This window comes from Oryx dammah, unplaced genomic scaffold, assembly GCF_014754425.2.
Source record: "Oryx dammah isolate SB20612 unplaced genomic scaffold, SCBI_Odam_1.1 HiC_scaffold_16, whole genome shotgun sequence".
Taxonomy (NCBI): Eukaryota; Metazoa; Chordata; class Mammalia; order Artiodactyla; family Bovidae; genus Oryx; species Oryx dammah.
In genome coordinates, this window is record NW_024070200.1 from 36,537,024 (window position 1) to 36,553,236 (window position 16,213).

Consider the following 16,213-nt stretch of genomic DNA (forward strand, 5'->3'; position numbering starts at 1 on the left):
CTACTGTAGAATTATTAATAATTAATCAAGAAGAAAAACAAAACAATGAGCTATTGAAGGAGCTCAGAAGAGAGCCGAACGCTGAGTACCTTACAGAAAATTGGCCTGGGGATGGTGAGGACCACTTCATAGGAGGTTCCATGGCTGAATGAGGGGGGTTCCTGTGAATGAAGGGATGTAGGGGGACAGTGAAGGAGCAAGGTAAAGAATGAGGAAGAGGGATGGAGAATGACAGGCTTTTCTAGCTTGAGTGGGCAGTGGAGTTCTTAACTGTGTTGGCAGATGCAGGAGAAAATGTGGGTTTGGGGAGACTATTTAATTTTGGGCAAATTGAGTTTGAAGATTCTACAGAATGACAGATGGAGGCCTGAGGGAGCTGGAAATAGAGATCAGGAACTCTAGCAAGGAGGGGCCTGGAGATTCAGATCTGAGCTGTTGACAGGCAGGGGGGAAAGCCTGGCTCCTGGAGAGAGAGGACCAAAGGTCCAGATGGCATCTAAGCAGTGGTGATTCTGGAAGGTCCCTAAGAATCCAGTTTTTAGATCAGGTGGGAATAATTTAAGACATAGCTCATACAGAATGTTGGTTTGTTAGAAAGTGCAGGTGCTTCAGTTATTTTGATCTAGACCCAGAGACTCAGAGCTAGAAGGGACCACCTCATCTTTTGTTTATTCATACCTTTTAGGGCTGGGCAATGTGAATGAGCAAAATGAGACGGAAGAAAGCTGCTGCCTGCGAGTAGACAGCCCACTTGGAGAGGCAGAAGGAAGAATGGAGTCAGAAAGTCAGAGCAGCACAGTGAAGACCCAGGCCTATCCGCAGGCTTCACCGTGAACCACCCTGGGTTTTAGTGGAGAGATGGTCTGGAGATGTTGCAAGGTGATATAGAAGCGGCCTGGTTGGGAATAACAGAATGGGGGTCTTTGTGGTACTCCTCCCCTCAAATGTTTATCCACTTTGGAACTGTGGTATGTTGACAGCTGATTAAAGTCCCCATTTTACAGATGAGAAAACTGAGTCTCCAAGCGATTCAAGAGACCAATGCTAAAGGGGGCTGCAGTGGATGTGAACCCAGGTTTCCTGGCTCCATCCAGGTCATGTATGGCCACCTGAGCTGAGGAAAGGTGGGAAACAGGACCAGGGGTGCCTGGGGACTGAGACCCACAGGGTGGGGGTGGGGAGAGAGGCACACCACTTCAAGTTCAAGCTGCTAGTTTTGCAGAGTGTAAAATTACTGCCCAAGTCCCTAAGAATAAACAGAGTTAACACCCCATTAAATACAATGGACTTTCAACGTGAGCTTGAGACGTGCCCAGATTGAAACTAGCTGAGCAGGAGCTGGCCCGTGAGTAAAATGTATCACAGGCATTGCCTTAACGTTTCCAAAAAAGAAAAACCCAGTGTGGGGAGAAGAAAGCGCCAGCAGCAGCTCTGCAGGCTCGGGGCTGAGAATCCGGTAATGAAGTCTTTCTGGAAGGTAAGAAAGGGCTGTGTGCTGCATGCTATTTTTAAACCTGCTGGAGCAGCACGTGTATCCTGCCCCGCGCACTTTCTCCAGCAGAGGAGGGGCCCCAGGGAATGCAGCCAGGAATTTAGATGCTATTTATTGTATTTCCTTTTATCAGTCAAATGATTTTCCTATTTCCCACATAGATAAAGATCTTCCGCTTACCGCTCCAGCTTGTCGACCTTGTCAGGACTGCTGTGCAGTCTGGAAATTGGTCCCAGAGAGAGAAGGGCATTGTTGTGAGGGGTTTGTTTGGTGGTTGGGTTTTTCTTCTCCCAACAGGGAGGAGATCCGTTTACCAAAAAAAAAAAAAAAGAAAAATTAAAAACCTGCCAAAAAACAATAAGTGATTGTTTTGTGCCTTTTTGCAAAACTTCAAAGTTGTCCAAATGGCAGTGCCATTTGCCAGCCTCCCTCTGACCCCCACCTGAGTATCTCCACCCTATCTTTCACCATCACATAGACACACACACACACACTGCAGCAGTATCTCCACCCTATCTTCCACCAACACATAGACACACACACACACTGCAGCAGCAAGCCTGACCCTGGGCCGCTGCTGAGCCGCTGTCTTGGCAAGCGGTGGAGCAGAGGGGGCGGCAGTTCGCTCTTAGCTTGTAAGCTGAGCCAGTCTCTCTGAGGAGCCAGCCCCTAGGAGATGCCAGCATGCCTGAGTGGGAGCAGTAACAACTTCCCCTCGGCTGGCAGCCTCGGAGCCAGCAAGGCCTCCAGAAGCCGCATTCCCAGGCGAGGGAGCGGCCGTAGGGCTGCTCTGCAGCGAGGAGGTGTCCTCCTGGGCCGGCCGCCCTCTTGATTTGGCCTGGCCCGGGCCTGCCGGCCAGGTTCGGGGACAGGAGCCGGCCTGCTGTTTCTCACCTTCTCAGGGATGGGACCAGCGGATGCTACTGGAGCCTGGAGTTTTATTATTATAAATCCTCTCCATTTTTGGCTCTTTCTCAACCCCCAAACGTAAAGAGGGCCAGCTCGACGGAGGGAGTGCAGCCCCTCGCAGACCCAGCGTTTGGACGGCGAGGAGCTGCCTGGCCTCCTCACCCGCCGGGGGTCCGCGGTGGATTCTGACTGCCGCCGCTTTCCGGAGGCCCCGGAGTCTTCCCCACCGTCGTGGTGCTTCCGGGCCTGGACAGCAGAGGGCGCTGGCTCTCCTGACAGCACGTGTGTCACTGCGGTTCCCGCATCTGGAGCCCGGCTCCACCACTCTTACGAAATACTGCTGGCCCGGGATCTGTCTGTGAGACGCGCTGGCACCGAGTGAGCATGCACACACATCCAGAACTCCACTTTCTCATTAGCGCTATTTCTCCCTCAAGAGCACTTGTGGAATGCGGGGAATTTGTCTTGCCAAGGCGGCCAGCGCCTCTGAATCTGGGGCTTGGTCAGGCCTGGGTGGAATGTTCCGAGGGACCACCTCTGGTCTGAAGCCTTTGCCCTGCCCTCCCACTTGGGGTGAAAAAGAAAACAGAGGAGCGGGGACCACCCAGATCTTTCCCCTGAGGGGAAGAAAGCAAAAAATGTTTGGCCTTGACCTTCCACGCCTCCCTCCCAAAGAGAGCAAGTGCCCACATTTCCAGGTTCTTGTGAAACAAGATGTAATTCTAAGAAAGCATCTTCCTAAGTTACAAGCGATTGGAAATGCCAATGCGGTATGCAACATGGAGTCCGGAAAGGAGACACGGGACAGAGGAGGGAAGGGCTGGAGCCAGGAAAGGGACCTGGTTTCTATTTGAAGACGGCTCCCTAGACTTCCGAAAGCTACATGCATTTAAATGTCCACATTTCCCCTGCAGAAGCCAGTAATCTGTACTTCTCTTGGCCAAACAGCACATCAGTCTAATACGGTGTGGGAGAAATATGTTACATCCTTCTTATGAACAGAATGTTACCACCACTGAGAATCAATATTTATATCCAGGAACACAATGACCTGGCTTGTTTTGTGCTGCCCTAGTTTTAAGAAAGGGTCGTTTGGAAGCAGCTGAGAGGATCCCCCCACCCCCACCCTCTTCCTGCCCAGAAAGGCCGACCCACCAAGGCGAAGCAGCTGGGGGCTCAGGCATCTAAAGGTTTTCAGCCTCTTGTCTCTTGGGAATTGCAAGAGGAAGCCAGAATGCAGCAAGTGGGGCAGGAATGTGCAGTGAGCTCCAGGATGTGAGGTAGCATCCTGTCTGCTGTGGGGACAGTCAGTGAGGGCCTCACTGAGGGGGAAGAGGGTCAGGGTCACATCTTGGCACTTCCTACTGCATAGCAATGTAGGAGAGGATCCAGCTTAACATAAATTCTTAGACAGGAGATTTCTGAGGGTTCGGGGTGAGATGACACTTTCTTTCATGCTGGTAATATTTTTTTTTGGCCAGGCAGTTACTGTCATCTGAGACAGCTATTGTGATGGAGATGGAAGCCAAGTCTCCCCTCCTCAAAATGCTGTCTATTCCTCCAGAGGCTTTTGGGAAACTGCATCGAGACCCTTAGCCTGGTTTGTTCCTTGGTGCTGGTTTTATTTTACTGCCTTTAGAAGCTTCTGGGCCTGAAGCCTGGAGTCAGCGACTTGCTCCTTGCAGGTAAAATCCTTACCTAATTATAAAAACAAAACCAACCAAAGCCTTTCCCCCTTTCCCAGAAGATTTAAATTTGCCTGCATCAGAGCATCTAAGATTATGAGAGTCCTCTTCATCTCATGGACTGAATTGGGAGAGCAATTCCTCATTTGGCAGAGCAAGCAGCCCTATTTCATTTTCACATTAGATGCTGAAGGTTACCACTTTTAACAATAGCACTTGTCTCTCTCATTAAATGCCTGGAGCTCATTATGGTATAACCTGCAGAAAAGTCTTTATTGCTTTAATAGGCATGATCTTTAGAAAAGATCCTTTGGCTTATGTATAAGATCAAGACATGATTAATCTTGGCCCCATTTAGCTATGGGTCAGGTTTTCAAGCTACAGTGAAGCTCCTTCTTTGCATGATCACGATTTATAATTTTCTATAATCTATAGCCCTTTCTCCCATGTTGTTAGCATGTTTAGTTGCTGCAGTTCACTTGGTCTGTCCTGTTATTTTCACCAGTTCTAAGAAATGAGTAAATATCCCAATCACATTTGCTGCAAAATCAGCCACAATAAACAAATATTATTTCACGGTAAGCCACTAGGATGTTTAGCATCTTCTTTACAGACGCAAGCTTCCCTGATAGCTCAGCTGGTAAAGAATCTGCCTGCAATGCAGGAGACTCCGGTTCAGTTCCACTGGTGAAGGGATAGGCTACCCACTCCAGTATTCTTGGGCTTCCCTTGTGGCTCAGCTGTTAAAGAATCTGCCTGCAATGAGGGAGACCTGGGTTTGATCCCTGGGTTGGGAAGATCCCCTGGAGAAGGGACCTGCTACCCACTCCAGTATTCTGGCCTAGAGAATTCCATGGACTGTACAGTCCATTGGGTCACAAAGAATTGGACACGACTGAGCAACTTTCACTTCATTTCACACATGCAAAGCTCCCCTTGCATAAATCCCACACAAGAAACCTATGCAAGTTAAGAGATCAGATAACAAAGAATCTGCCTGTGATGCAGGAGACCCAGGTTCGATCCCTGGGTTGGGAAGATCCCTCTGAGAAGGGAATGGGTACCCACTCCAGTATTCTTGCCTGGAACATTCCATGGGCAGAGGAGCCTGGTGGGCACAGTTCATGAGGTCTCAAAGAGTGGGGCAAAACTGAGTGACTAACACTTTCTTAGTTTATGGATACAAAGCTCCTCCTGCAGAAATCCCATGCAAAAAAACCTATGTAAGTTAAATGCTCTGAACATCTTTAAAGATACTGCCTGATTGAGGCCAACAGAAAAGTTGCAGCTGGATCCAGACGCTATTGCTGGTGTCAAGGAGAAGGACCAAAGAATAGTCAAAGTCGGTAATAGGGTCAAGGATCCAACAGTGACAGTTTTAGCCGGGATGGTAGAGGTTGGCGGGCTATGGTTGCCTGCAGAGCAGCACCAGGATCAGCAAGGAAAAGGTCAACACAAAAAGCCTTGTTGGGGGCCTTTAGTAAGTGTCAACCCAAGTCCAGACCTATCTTTTAAGCATTCGAATTGTCAGTATAGATGCTTACTTAACACCTACTCTCTTGCATCTCAAATGAAGATGCCCAAATCTCTGACTTCTAGCCACTCCCACCTGCCCTTGTCTGCTCCTGCTCCAGGCCACCTATCTCAATAAATGGTTTGAAGCCTGAGATCCATCCACAGCTGCTCTCTCCCTCCCTCCTTCTCACCTCTAGCCCGTCGCTCTTCCTGTTTAAATAGCTTTGTTCCACCCTGTTCTCCCCTCGGTCTTTTCTGCCTCAGCCTCTGTTGGAGCTCCTACCATCTTTCACAGCCACAGCTGCCCTCCCTATTCAGTGCTTGCTTTCTGCAACTCGCTTTTTAGAGAGCAGCCAGGAGAACCGTCAAAACCACATGCTGGATTACATCATTTCCCTTTTTGAAAGCTTCAGTGGATTTCCCCTGCACTTCATACCCAAGATCCTCCCATGGGTTGACAAGACCTCATGTGGCCTAGCTCCTCTCTTCCTCTTGCTACTCTTCCCCTGGTTCTCTCTGCCCCATTCCCTTGATTCTCAATCTGTTCCTCTAAAACACACAAAAGGCTGCCCATCATGTTTTCTTCCTGACTCTACCTGTATCAGACTGGTTTTTCAAGTCTCATCTTAAGTGTCACTTTCTTGGAGAGGCCTTGGTCCCTCTTCCCTGCCCAGATGTTCTTGTGTCCCACCACTCTTCATGCATTTGATCTCAAATAGTAATAACCTATCTATTTAGCTTTGTTCATCACATTTCTTCCACCAGACAGAAAGCTCCATGAAGGCAAGAAATGTTCCATAAGGCTGTATTCCTCAAGTCTGCCACAGAGAGTAATCAATATCAGTTGAACAAATGAATGAAACTCAACTGTAATAGGGACAGCTGCTTAAAGGATTTGTTTCCTTCCTGGTGAATCTGCTTGGTCAGACCACGTTACCCCCAGATTCCTCCTTCAGAGGATTCCTCATTGTGGGCTGACAGAAACCAAGCCCAATTCCCAAATGTTTCTCCAATCTGCTCCTTTACTACCCCCAATACAGGCTCTTCTTGCTTCTTGAGTTTTTTTTCTTTAGAATTTTATTTACTTATTTATTTTTTGCTGTGCTTAGTCTTCATTGCTGCTCAAGCTTTTTCTCTAGTTGCATGTGGGATCTTTCCAGATCAAGGATCAAACCCATGTCTTTTGCACTGGCAGGCAGATTCTTTACCATTGAGCTGCCAGGGAAGTCTTTGACCTGAGTTTTTTGACAGTCTCATAACCAGTCTGTCTCCATACTGTCTTGATTCAGGAGTCTGACTAGGACTCAGAACTGCAAGCATGGACAGGGAAAAAAATTACATCTTGATTTTCAGAAACCTCTAACTGGAAATTTGCACTTTCTTTCATTATAAATGTTGGCACAAGCCCCAGTAGTACTGGCAGGACCTATGACTTTGGCACCAACAGAATCACAGATAATTTTACATCATATTACTGCTGTTGCAAATGTTGAAATATCACTTATGATCAATACTACTTTAAAATTATGGTAGTTATTAGAGCTGTTGCTAGATTATGTTATTTAATTCTTTAGTAGTAAACAGACATTCCTATTTTTTTATATTAATATTATTTAATAATATTATTATTTTGATAGCTATTTTTCAATATAGTTATTTTCCTCTTGGTAAAGCTATGCATTTTATTTTCTGTACTTGAAAACATTATTTTGAGAAGGTTTCACAGACTTCACCAGACTGCTGAAAGTGTTTATGACAGAAAAAATGTTAAGAACCTCTGGTCTAATTTTTCGTCATCTCATATCTCTACCGTGCAAAAACAGCCTTAATGCCTTCCCCCTGGCTACAACGTGAAAACTAAATTCCTTCATATGGCACTCAAGGCCCATTTATAGCCATATTCAAAAAACCTTCCTATCTTCATTTTTTAAAAAATCAATACTCTGGATACATGTGTTCTAATCCTGCTGAATCACTGGAGTACACCAAAAATGCACGCGTATGTCCAGATCTATTTTTAGCTTCTCTTAAAGAGCTATTTTTTTTTTTAGAGGCCTACCTCAAAATGTTTCCCTGGTAAAACCCTCTATTGACCTCTCCCAAGTACAACCACTGAATCCTTCCTTTGTATTTTTGGGAACACTTTGCTTACAGTGATTTGATAATTTGGGCTTCCCTGGTAGCTCAGCTGGTAAAGAACCTCCTGTAATGCAGGAGACCCTGGTTCTATTCCTGGGTCGGGAAGATCCCCTGGAGAAGGGATAGGCTACCCACTCCAGTATCCTTGGGCTTCCTCGGTAGCTCAGTCAGTAAAGAATCTGTCTGCAATGTGGGACACCTGGGTTCGATCCCTGGCTTGGGAAGATCCCCTGGAGGAGAGCAGGGCAATCCATTCCAGTATTTTTGCCTGGAGAATCCCTGTGGACAAAGGAGCCTGGTGGGCGGCAGTCCATGGGTCACAAAGAATTAGACATGACTGAGCGACTAAGCACATTTGCTAATTTATCAGATCCTGTGTTTCTTGTGTGTTATATTGTGAACTTCTTGAGGCAAGAGATGTCCTCAACTTTACACCCCAAACACATAGTAAGTACTTGCTTGAAAATGTTTGAATGAATGAATATATGTAAAATACTCATTCTCCCTAGGGATGAGTAAAATCCATAATGAACACATTAGTCTGTCCTTCAAAACAAGAACTTCTTTTAAAAAAGCCTTTTATACTATATTGCAGTATCAACAACATTGTGATAGTTTCAGGTGGACAGTGAAGGGACTCAGCCATACATATACACGTATCCATTCTCCCCCAACCTCCCCTTCTATCCAGCCTGCCACATAACATTGAGCAGAGGAATTTCTTTTGATACTTGTAGGTCCACTTGAAAAATCCACCAGCCCAAGAAAAATAGTCACTGCCTGGACCCAGCTGCCTTTGGTTAATTTCTGTCCTTGAAGATAGCAGAAGCACCCCTAGCAGGAACCCATTTGCTGAATCCGTAAACCTTTTGGCTGTATCACTGATGTCTTCTCACATTTCCCTTCTTTGACTGATGCCAAATACATTTTCATACAGTCTCCTTCAAGCAGATACTTTCTATTAGTTGCCTAGGATTTTCTAACCGTCAGGTTATGGTATGATTTTCATATACTAGAACATTCAGCTGCTTTATGCCAATCTTAAACAAATACAGATGGATGGTTTAAAAAATTCCTTTTCTAAGGAGCTTGAAAAATTAAAAAGGAGACCATTCCTTAATTTCATAGTTCAGCGAACAGCTTGAGTGACCAGGTCTATGTGTATGCGCGGAGGCACTGAGGATGGAATGTTAGCAGCCCTGACCTGAAGTTAGAATCTCACAGAACCATAGACTTTCAAGAGCTGAAAGGAATCTTTTTAACAAACAGCAGAAAGATGTTTCTTGCCCAGGGGTTGATCTGGTGGCTGAATCTCAAGTTTAGCAACTCCAAACACAGAATTCTTACTCTTTTCCTCCACAATGCTTCACCCTTAACTCTACGCCATCTCAGACAGTGGCACCTGTCCACTACCCAGTTGCTCAAACCCTTCAGAAGTCTAGTGGTCATTCTTGATTCTTTTTCCTTCATTCTCCACATGAAGCCCCTCAGCAACTTCTGTTCATTATACTTCCAAAATACATTCGGAATTCATCAGCAGCCCCTACTGCCTCCATGCTAGGCTAAGCTGCTGTCACCTGGATCCCTGGGCCAACCTTCTAATCGACCTTTTTGATTCCTCTCTTGCCTTCTAATTCCCTTCATAGCAGCCAGGGTGAGCTTTTAAAAACAGAAACCAGATCTTGTCACTTACTTTCATAGAACACTTCATGCTATACTTATGATACAATTTAAATTTTTATCACATTTTACAAGGTATTATTTGTATGCTATATAATCTCATTATTGCCTACAGACTTCAAAGCCCCTCTACTTCTCCGTCTCCTGTCAGTCTGATTAAATATCTCTAAGATAGTATGGCTACAGTGGAATATGGAGTCAGAATGATCTGCGTATAAATCCTTTCTTTGCCTCTTCCCAGTTGTAACACCTGCAAGTTGCTTATCAGCTTTGAGCCTTAATTTACTTACCTGGAAAATGGTATAATAGCCCTACTCTAAAGTTGTGGTTCAAATTAAATGTGTGTGTGTGTGCTTGGTTGTGTCTGACTCCTTGCGACCCCAAAGAATGAATTAAATGAGAGCTATATATATACACACACATACATATATATATAATTTATATAAAAACTAGATCAGAGTGCTTGACTTATAGTATGTGTCTAATTCTTCTTCCCCCTTGAGTCTTTCATAAATTATAATAGCTAAATTTAGGTGTCTGTTCTATGACAGGTACTAAATATCTTACATGGATTAATCCACATGAAAACTGTACACTATAGGGACTTCCTTGGTGGTCCAGTGGTTAAGAACACATCTTCCAAAGCAGGGGATGCAGGTTTTGATCCCTGGTCAGGGAACTAAGACTCCACCTGCTGCAGGGCAACTAAGCCCCCATGCTTCAACTAGAAGCCTGCACAATCTAAAGCCTATGCTCTGTACCAAGAGAAGCCTGTGTATGCGCAACTAGAGAAAACCCATGCACCACAGTGAAGAGCCCATGTGCTTTAATGGAGGTCCAGCGCAGCCAACAAAAAAAAACAAACCAACAAAGCAAACAACCCCACCCCCAAACTGTACACAATAGAAACTATAAATATCCCTGTGTTACAGACTGAGCCACAGACCGGTTTAAGCAACTCACCTTAGATCACACAAGCAGAAAAATGGAGCCCAAACTCGAACCCAGCAGTTCAATCCAATTTTAGAGGTAGTGAAACAATCATTGACTATCTTTATTGTGACCCCACAGTACAAAATACATTTCACATTGTAACCCATCACATGTGTCTGCTCTAAAGTGGAAACAAGTTTCACAAAATAATATTTACCCTTACTATATGCAGTGCACTCTTCAATCTAATGAAAAATGGTTTTGATCAACTTAATGACCTGTTAATGAGTCAAAAGCATGCTTTGAAGAAGTATTATTGTCTAAATTACAACAATCCAAGTACTTTCACCTTTCAGTTACCTCAACTGCTGCTAGAAAACTTTGATGGTTATCAGTATAGACTTTATATTTCATTTACATTTCAGAGAAAGCCCTTATTAGTTAATATGCTGATCCCACAAGACTTAGATTTATTTCCCATTGCAAACTCTTGCAATTATGGAAAAATCAGCTCTTGTCAGGTGAGATTCAAGCAATACACTCTCCAAAAAGTATTTACCACCAATAAAACTCTTAATTACAGGCTGCCCTGTGTTAGAACTATTTATGCAGATATCTGTTCTTCCCACTGGACTGTCATGCCAAGGGCAGAAATATATTTTATAAAATACTTTTGTAGTTTCAAACAGTGAACTGACATGAAATGGAAAACACAGAAATAAAGAACTGGCTCTGGTGTTCGAGACTCAGACAAAAGGCTACTTCTATACCCACTGTCTTATATATTCTTATCTAAACATCTAAGGCATTTTCTTTCCATCCCAGTAGTTGCAAGTGGCTTACAAAAATCCTTCTATCTGGGCTATTTGCATTGACCCTGCTCTTAGTTTCCCAATGCCATCCTTATCTCACAGCTCCTCCTCCTTTCTGCATTTTTCTAGCCTAAGAGAACTGACATTTTATGCTTCTGGCAGACAATCCTCCCTATGGACCATGTTCCCCCAGCACTAAACTGAAATGGTTTCTGGGTAAGAGGAAGTACATTAACATTTTCACTTGATCTTTTAAATTCTCAATCCTCATCTTTTTTGTGAGCTAGGGTATGAGCTAGTGTTTATTTCTATAGATATTGTAAAATATATTTTTAAGCACTGGCTATGTGTTAGCATGTAAATAAATAAAACAAAGACAAGGTCCTTGACTTGGAACCCTCAGTTGCAAGGCAGGAAATTTAGAGGGCAGGAAGTAGCTACGAGCTTTTCTGCCAAGCAATACTTCAATCTCCCCACCCGTAGGGAAAGATTATCCTGTTGTTGTTTTAATCCAGCAGATGCTGAACAGTTAGAGAAAGGGAACAAACAACTGGAGGAAATACTGCCACCTGGTTATGTTGACTTTTCCAGACAAGACTGGCCACCAGCTGTTGAGAGGGAAGGGATGAACTAAGGTGGCAACAGGAAAATGCTAACTCTGGTTGAATTTGGTTGTCAGCTTTTTGGCTGTTTAAGTGGGGGGAAGTACCAAGTTTTACATGGTCATTCATGATGGCCAAGGGGCAAAGACAGGATAATACATCTTGCTCACTAGCAGAGCAGGGCTGGCCTTAGAGTCTGCGCTGGCCTATGCATACATACAGTCACATATGAGTCATGTAAATAACTCAGTTGCCTGCTTGGCATTTATTTTCTCCTTCCTTACTGACTAAAACCTGTATATTATTGGAGGTAGTAATGCCCGAGGAAAGATGACATTCCTTGGCCTCCAGTAGCTAGCTGTTGTCACATGACTGCATTCTGGAAGCGTTGTGTGGTTTCTAGGAAGACTCTTGAAAGGGTGCTGACTCGGCTGAGTTTGCCCATTTTTGTCCTTGCCCTTTTTCTTCCTTTAAGCTGCCAGGAATTTCAAATGATGGCTGATGGTCAAGTGGCTGGTTTTGACCATGAAATGACCTTGAGAAAGGAACCTTCTTGTGGTGCAGACAAGAGCCCCCTATACTGGTCTTGGATTGCCTACCTTTGGAATACTTTTCAGTGAGAGAGATGTGTCTTATTTAAGCTTTTGCTGATTTGAGTTTCTGTTAAATGTAGTCAAGTCTGACCCTGAGTTGCCTCAATAATTCCTGGCATTCATTTAAGATTCTTCTTGGCCTCCAAAGTACGGTCAATTCATCACCCAATTCTGTCTTTCTGACAAGTGTAAGAGAGCTGAGGCATGTCAGATGAGCATGTCAGATGAGGAAACTGGGAACAAAGCAAGTCTTGCCCAATGCCATATAACTAGCTTACTAGGAGGGCAGCAGGCTTTGGAAGCCAGAAGAGCTCACCCCTAGAATTTAAGAGCATGCTGGAAGTAGGTGACAAATTTCGTTGAAAACAGATTTTGACTCATGAAGTAGTGGTTACTTTTAAAAGCAAGTATTTAAGGAAAATTTCTCTCTTCAGTCAAAAGGAAGACCGTCTTTAGGCCTCCTATCAAGGGGGCTGAAGTCACTGACTTTAAGAACATGAGACTTCTTTCAAGTTGCCTCCAGAATACTACTGCTACCTTAAAATGAATTCTAATTCACTGTATTCTTATAGCATACATTAGGAGAACTGAACCCTCAAACAGACTAAGACACATTTTGAATAAGCAATTAATAAAATGAATGTTACCATTTTAAAAGTGTAACAGACAATGATTAATGTAGAGTTGACAAAGTCTTTAAGATAAGAAGGCAATGCAGGTAAAACTGAATCTAGTGGATTCAACACAGAAAAGTTTTTAATGCGGCAAACATCAAGCAAGCATATCGACTTCTTTAAAAAACAAGGAAAATCTAAAAGTTTAATTACAAAAACACTTGTACAGAAAACTTGGCATTTCAACAGTTTCAAACACATGTACACATTTTTTTCCTAAAATTTCATTGTCAGAATCTGTCTCATTTTCTTCAGCTGCTCTTTGTGTTTTAATAAAAAGAAAGAAATCTGTAACACTGAACAGGCAACAACTTATTTCTTGAGAAGAACATATTAGTGCAATAATATCTACAAGTTTACTGGGAAATGTGAATTAGGTATTGTGTTAGCCTCTGAGCTCACTTACTACCTTTCTGGCTGGACACAGGAGACAGCAGGCAAGACAGACCTGCTTCACAGAAACTTCTTGTTTTGTGGCAGTTGAATTCCAGCCACCAGGGAGTCAGGTGTAGCTGCTGGGAGTGCCAGCATGTCAGGAGCAGGTTGCTATTTTGTGAAAATGCTTTCAAACTGCCAGCTTTCTGGAGATCTCATGCATTCCCGATTAGGGATGTCTCTCAAGTCATTGTCAGTTATCTATCCAGACGAAGGAGAAGGATGAGCTCTGGACCTATTACAGCCTTCCCTGGTGCACAGCACTGCTAATAATACTGTGCAAAACTAACATAAAGGCGAGACAGAGAGAAATATGAGGACGAAGAAAGGAGACAAAGTATTTGGCAGAAGGCAGACACAAACTCCAGAACTGGCTTGGCTGTCCTTTTGCCACAGACAGTACATTCCAGCTTGGACTGAGCAGGCAGAGTGTCTGAGAGAAGAGCTAGGAATGGCCAGTGAGAGTAGGAAAACACAGAAGAGCAGGTGATTTGGCAGGTTTAGAGAGATAATGATAGGCTCTTATTCTCAAAGACAGCCAAGGTGGTATATGTATGAGCTTCAGTACATGAAAATTTGATGTGTGTTCATGTAAGAACTTTTAACAAGGTTTTTTTTTTTGCTGTTGTTTTGTTTCCTTTGGGTTAAGAAAGAAATCAGGGGAGGAGATGCTGAGAAGACAGGAGGGTTGCAGCAACATGATGGGGGTGTCTGGCTTGCACCCTGGCCTGTGAGCATACTGTGAGGGGGCCACACTTCCACCTGCCCTTGGTGGCGTGGTGCCTGGACAGTGGGCTCAGCGTGCCCTGCTTTGGTTCCAAAGATCTCAGCTGCAACTGCCAGCCTTGTGCTTCACAGCATCAACACATAACACAATAAAACCAAACCCTGAGGTGAAAATCAGAAACCTCTCTTCCCTTTTGCTATTTTTTTTTTTTTAAAATCACAAGAGGGCAGAAGGAAGGAAAGCCTGTCCCTCTGACACAGACTATGCAGTTATGATTAGAGAAGAAAGACAAAGGATGGAGAATTCCTCCGTGTTCTCTTCTGTCAGCTGGCAGTATTCTGATGACATTTCCGCCATCCGTATCCATAACTCAGTACACCTCAAGCACACAGGCATTTCCTCTGTTTTCACTTATAAGAAACTTTAGGATCTTTTTCAATACCAAGTGAGAAACTACTTTCTTGTTCTGTCCTGTTTACCAGTGACCTTTCCCTCAGCAAAAATATTCCACAAGTCACTGCCAACAGATGGGAACAGAAGAGCCTTGCTGGGGCCAGGACGCAGGGTACGTGCAGGAGCGGTGCTTAGAAAACAGCAGGCAGTACCAAGGCGGGAGGAAAGAGTGCTCTCCTTCAGGGCAGCAATCACAAAGCCTCCACTACAAGGGCTGGCACCCACTGAGCGCTGTGTGGGGTATGAGACACAGCCTCGCTCCACAGGACACTGTCAACAAGAAGCTCCTTTCTTTGGAGTCACAGCAGGACAATGATGGGAGAAGATTGGGCCTGTCCAATGAGAGAAACTCTCCTTCAGAGCCCTGCTGAGCAACAAAGCCCAGAGGTCAGAAAATGGAGACATCTAACTTGGTGGGGTGAAGAAAATATAAAAAAATTAACCCCCAAAAGCGTTAAGAAAAGAAGTGACAGCTAGGTAGGAAAACCACTGATAAAAAGCACAGAGCCACTGATAAAAGAGTCCAATCTGAACGAAGCAGAACAAAGAGAAGGCTTCCTTTCTGCTGCAGAAGGTGCCTGTCTCGGGGGTGTCTAGTCAGCAGAGTATATGCAGGCCCGCTGGAACAGAAGCAGAGACGACAGGAGACTGAAGACTCGCACACGGTCAAAGCTTCACAAGGACAATCCCATAGGAAGTTCACACACATGCTCCTTCTGCTGCTCCCTCACATGGCTTCCTGGGGTGAAGGCATGTACCTCCTAACTGATGGTTCTTTCACAAGCAGAATAATCTGTACGCCCTCTCTGCCTCCACTCAACTCAAATTTCCATGGATGGCTTCTCATTCTGAACAAGTAAAACCACTTACAGAACATCCTGGAGCTCTAAGACCTGTAGAACTGGGAGAAAAAAAAAAACAAACGAAAAAAGATACCAAAAGGGAAACACAGATCAGAAAGGGTTCAGACTTCGGGTGAAAATACTGCAATGCTCTATTTTCAAAAGGGTTAAGGTGAGTAGCAGGGTGTATGTAAATCAAGGAGCTCATAAAACTGCAAGCAGCCAACCTCACTGAGGCATTTTAGACATTTCAACGACAAACGTGGCCCTGCTCCAGTTCAGCCACAATGGGGAGGTTGGAAAATTGCCAGCTAAACACAGAAAACCAAGTATCAGGGACAAATTTGATGATGAAAAATGAGTACTTTGGTCCTGGTCAATCAAACCAACTTCTTCAAGTATAAATCTAAGGCTCCCTGCATGTGTAGGGAAGTACTGTGTGCATAAGATGAATAAATTCTTACATCTATAAAAGTGCAATCACATAAAAAAGTTGTTTTCTTTCCAGTCCTCAAACAGGTAACTATTTATCATTTGGTTCAACTGAAATCAAGCAACATATGGCTTTTGTATATATATACAGTAGTCACCTCTCCATGTGAAATCACCCCTATGGCTTCCTCCCAGCTCCACTTTTTCTAAGTATAAGTTAGCCACAAAGAAAGATGACAGCTGGGTTAATTCTTCCATTCTAATAAAAAATAATTATAAAATGGCTGAAC

At 44.1% G+C, this 16,213-nt stretch overlaps 1 protein-coding gene across 2 annotated transcripts in view; it reads right to left on the reverse strand.

The window, feature by feature from the left end:
• Nucleotides 1-13,092: 13,092 nt before the first annotated feature.
• The window catches only part of HMG20A (high mobility group 20A), a 77,706-nt gene continuing 74,585 nt past the window's right edge, over nucleotides 13,093-16,213 (reverse strand). For both annotated transcript variants that reach the window (XR_005723967.1, XM_040257290.1), the window contains exon 10: nucleotides 13,093-15,550. The gene's annotated coding sequence lies outside the window, so the exon portion shown is untranslated. The remainder of the gene's footprint in view (nucleotides 15,551-16,213) is intronic.